We start from the raw sequence: 5,010 nt of genomic DNA, 5'->3' as shown, positions 1-5,010 counted from the left end.
GAGCTGAAGCTTACGGAAGGTGGAAAATGGGGGGGCCGGCCAGGTAAGCATTGGAGAGCACCCTTAAAAATCAGTGCCTACTATTGTTATTCTTATATATGTATTGAATATATTGGGAGGAGGGAAATTACGGTTGGATGCTTCCTTTGTACAAACGCCTCCATCTCAAAAAAAATCTACGGATCTACCTGTTGGTCCCGAAGAAACGCAAGATCCCAGTGGGAGGCCTAGATTCGCTATGTAAGTAGAAGCTGGAGTCACGTGGGCCTGGACCACCAATCACTATGCAGTATTCTCATTGATAAAAATGGGAGCTCTATTTATACGGGCTCCCATTACTATCAATGAGAAAAAAAAACTAAGACAACGAAACAAAGCATAATAAATAAATAAAAAAACCTCACATTTAAAATTAATTGAAATTAAATGTAATTAAATATTTTAGAACTTTTTTTTTTTGGGGAATTTTTTTAAAATGTGTTTTAATAGTGTTAGTAATTAACTTGCCTTAATGGATAAGGTTTTTAATATAAAAATGAGTGCTTAAATTTAATTTTTATATTTTTTAAAACTCTTACGCTGATAAAAGTAAGCTATGCGCCTGGTTTTACCAGGCATAAAAGTTTGAAGGACATTCGCTGGGCATGCGTTGGGCAAATAGCCCAATCTCTCCCGCGTGGACATCCCTCTCCCTGGGATGCGGAGGATCTGTCAAGAGAAATCTTGACAGATCGGAAGAGCTGGTTTTCGGCGCATGCGCATGCGTGCCGAAAACTGGCTTTTGCGAGGCCTCACTGGGTCCGTGCGCACTTCGTATCGACCTGGCAAGGCCGGAATTTTCAGCCCATTATATTTTTTAAATGTGGTAGATTGATAAATTTTGACCAGGTTCTCCAACCATTACTTCTCAAGTTATGCTGTCTTCTCTTCTACTCTGTTCAATCCTGTTCATGCAGTATAGACAGTCATAAAAACATGGTGACAACATAAAGGAAAAGTGGCAATTGTTCGATTGGCCCTAAAGGTAAATGCCATCATGTAGTAAGAGCGGATATATTAAAATGTTTAAGGAATAATCACCCATCTGTTGGCATATCGATTCTCGGCCTTTTGGCTAAGATCATGCGTAACTGACCTGACAGGGGAGTAACCATGACCAGAAAGTGGTTTTCCCTGGATCAGGAAGGTGGTTCTCCTATGCTTTTTGGAAATAGGAGGTGGGTGGGGGGCTTGACCCATCCACCTCCATGGCACGAACCTGGTATTGCAGTACTTCCAGGAATGGTGCTTTGGCTCTAGGTCTTTTGGCTAAGAGCAAAAACATTGGCGCAGAGTGATCCTTGAATGGGCCCAAGGTGACCTTTGGCGTTTATGATCTGACAAGTTGATCTGACAAAGAATTGGAAAGATTGGCAACGAATAAAACATTAAAAAAAAATCTGTTGGCATATCGAACAGTTTGTAATATTAAGTAATTGTAAATTCATTGAATACCCTTTTTTGCTATTCTACGCAAAGTTTAAAGACAAATATTTTAAAAGTTGCAAAGGACATTCTGTACTCAAAGAGTTAAATTTGGTTTTATTCTGTCATGATCAAAATCCTACCATTTATATGCCATTTCAAAATAAGACTATTAATTGAAGTCTCATTTGTATAGTTTCATTTGTGTGGTAATCAATATGTTGCTATGACAACTGTGGCAGGACATCTCAGTCTTTTACAGATCACACAATATTGTGCATCTCAGCATTGAAATAGACTTTAAATAGGCTTCCATAAAGTAAGGACATGTCTTTGATCTGAAGCAGATTTATTGAAGTGCATCTAACAAAAATAAAACATATTTATGAAAACAAAATGTGGGATCTACAGGTGATAAAGCAAAGAATTTTAATGAAAAGGGTTGTGGCATTGCACACAGCCGATCAGAAATATGAGTTCTCTCTTACCTGGCTCTGTGGCTCTGTGTTGCAGTTATGCTCTGTCTCTCCTCTCTGCTTCTGTCTGTCTCTTTCTCTTCTGCTTCTCTCTCACTAAGCCTTTTTTGGTTCTCTCTTTCCTCTTCTGGTTCTATGTCCTTTTCTTTCAAAAAGCTGTGCTATGTCTTTACTATACAGTAAATATGCACACGAGGCCCATGCTTAAGAGAAGGTCACTCTGTGACCAGCAACTTTTATTCCACCACTGAAGTGGAGAAGATGGATGGAGCTTCCCCTTTTATACCTGAAAGACCAGGTTAGGAGTGTCTCCCACAAGTTCACCATCTAGTGGTCAATGTTCTCACAGTGTACAACTAGTCAGTTTATACATGGATTACAATGACAGTTAAATACATGACATCACCTCCCCCCGCCCCCCCCAAGTCTTATTGGGATCACAGGTTAAGTCTCTCTCATGGTTTACGCTCCCTTGTAGAGCGCCTGAGTTGGGGCTCCGGTTATTGGGCGCTGGCCTGAGTGTCTGCTGTTTGCGGTGCCTCAGGGCTGTCTGGACTGCCCACAGTAACTGGGCTCTCCTCCACTTGGTTCCGGTGTTCGGTCACTTGTGGTGGAGTGAACTTTACATCGTGTTCTTCCTCTGCTTCTTCTATGGGGTTGCTGAACCTCCTTTTTGTTTGATCCACGTGTTTGCGGCAGATTCGTCCACTGGTAAGTTTAACTACCAGAATTCTATTCCCCTCTTTAGCAATCACAGTGCCTGCAAGCCATTTAGGCCCTGCAGTGTAGTTGAGAACAAAGACAGTGTCATGACATCAATACATCGCGCCCTCGCATTCCCGTCGTGGTAGTCATATTGTGACTGACGCTTGCTCTCAACAATTTCTTTCATGGAGGAATGTATAAGGGATAACCTGGTTTTGAACGTCCTTTTCATTAGCAGCTCTGCGGGTGGGACCCCTGTGAGCGAGTGTGGTCGGGATCTATTGGCCAACAGGAGGCGTGATAAGCAGCTTTGTAGGGAACCCCCTTGGGTTCTGAGCATCCCCTGTTTGATTATCTGCACTGCTCGTTCCGCCTGGCCGTTTGAGGCCGGCTTGAACGGTGCCATCCTGACATGGTTGATACCATTTCCTGCCATGAAGTCCTGGAATTCAATGCTTGTAAAGCACAGGCCATTGTCACTGACCAAGACATCAGGTAGACCATGGGTGGCGAACATTGCCCGTAGACTTTCTACCGTGGCCGAGGATGTGCTTAAATTGAGAATGTCACACTGAATCCATTTGGAGTAGGCATCTACTACAACCAAAAACATTTTTCCCATGAAAGGACCTGCATAGTCCACATGGATGCGTGACCATGATTTGGCGGGCCAGGTCCAGGGGCTAGGGGGCTTCCCTGGGCGCATTGCCCAGCTGGACGCACGTGTTGCACCTGCGAACACAAAGTTCCAGGTCTGCACCTATCCCTGGCCACCAAACATGTGATCTGGCAATTGCCTTCATCATGACAATGCCCGAGTGCTCATTGTGGAGTTCTCCGATGAACATCTCTCTGCCCATCTGGGGCATGACTACTCGGTTTCCCCATAGTAGGCAATCAGCCTGAATTGAGAGTTCATCCTTGCGCCTGTGAAATGGTTTGAATTCCTCAGGGCATGCCCCGTATGTGGCTGCCCAGTCCCTATTGAGGACACATTTCTTGACTAAAGACAGTAGCGGATCTCTATTTGACAAGACTTTGATCTGATGGGCTGTCACAGGTGAGCCTTCGCTTTCGAAAGCTTCCACAGCCATGACCATCTCAGCAGCATGCTAGGTTGCCCCCTCGGTGGTGGCTAGTGGGAGCCTGCTGAGTGCATTGGCGCAGTTTTCGGTGCCCGGTCTGTGCCGAATTGTATAGTCATAGGCAGCTAATGTGAGTGCCCACCTCTGTATGCGGGCCAATGCATTTGCATTTATGGCCTTGTTGTTGGCTAAAAGGGACGTTAGGGGTTTGTGATCTGTCTCCAGCTCAAATTTCCTGCCGAACAGATACTGGTGCATTTTTCTTACCGCATATACACACGCGAGCGCTTCTTTTTCTACCATCCCGTAGCCCCGTTCTGCCTGGGACAGCCTTCTGGAGGCATAAACTACCGGCTGTAACTGACTCTTGGCATTAACATGCTGAAACACACACTCGACCCCATAAGACGACGCGTCGCACATTAAAACAAGTTTCTTACATGGGTCATATAGCGATAACAGATTGTTAGAGCATGAAATTTGTTATGCTCCATCAAAAGACCTTTCCTGGCTGTCCCCCCAGACCCATTCACGACCTTTGCGTAGGAGCACGTGTAGCGGCTCTAACAGCGTGCTCAATTTGGGAAGAAAGTTACCAAAATAGTTCAGGAGCCCCAGGAACGAATGCAGCTCCATCGTGTTATGGGTTCTGGGTGTTCTCTGGATCGCTTCTGTTTCGGATGCAGTAGGTCTGATTCTCTCTGCTGCTACCCTCATCCCCAGGAATTCTATCTCTGGAGCTAGGAAGAAGCACGTCACCTTTTTCAGTCGCAGACCTACCTGGTCCAGTCTGCGTAGCACCTCCTTCAGGTTGCGGAGGTGTTCTTCAGAATCACAACCCGTGATGAGGATGTCGTCTTGAAAGACCACTGTCCTTGGAATCGACTTGAGGAGGCTTTGAAAGATCGCGGCGGCCGAGCGAATCCAAAACATCTGTTGTACTCAAACAACCCCTTGTGTGTCATGATGGTGGTCAGCTTCTTCGACTCACTCGCCAGCTCCTGGGTCATGTAAGCTGAGGTTAGTTCCAATTTTGAAAAAAGTTTGCCACCGGATAGCGTCGCGAAGAGGTCCTCCGCTCTCGGTAGCGGGTACTGGTCTTGGAGTGACACCCGATTGATGGTGGCCTTGTAATCACCACATATCCTGACTGACCCATCTGCCTTGAGCACCGGTACAATCGGGCTCGCCCAGTCACTGAATTCGACTGGCGTGATGATGCCTTCCCTCAGCAGGCGGTCCAATTCACCTTCTATCTTTTCCCGCATCACGTACGGCAC

The 5,010-nt window shown here is 45.7% G+C and overlaps 1 pseudogene; it reads left to right on the top strand.

Annotated features, from left to right (window-relative positions):
* The first annotated feature begins 1,094 nt into the window (after positions 1-1,094).
* LOC139228444 (U2 spliceosomal RNA) lies at positions 1,095-1,295 on the top strand (annotated as a pseudogene).
* Positions 1,296-5,010: the final 3,715 nt, after the last annotated feature.

This window comes from Pristiophorus japonicus, chromosome 17 (assembly GCF_044704955.1).
Source record: "Pristiophorus japonicus isolate sPriJap1 chromosome 17, sPriJap1.hap1, whole genome shotgun sequence".
NCBI lineage: Eukaryota > Metazoa > Chordata > Chondrichthyes > Pristiophoridae > Pristiophorus > Pristiophorus japonicus.
This window is presented reverse-complemented; position numbering and strand designations above follow the sequence as displayed.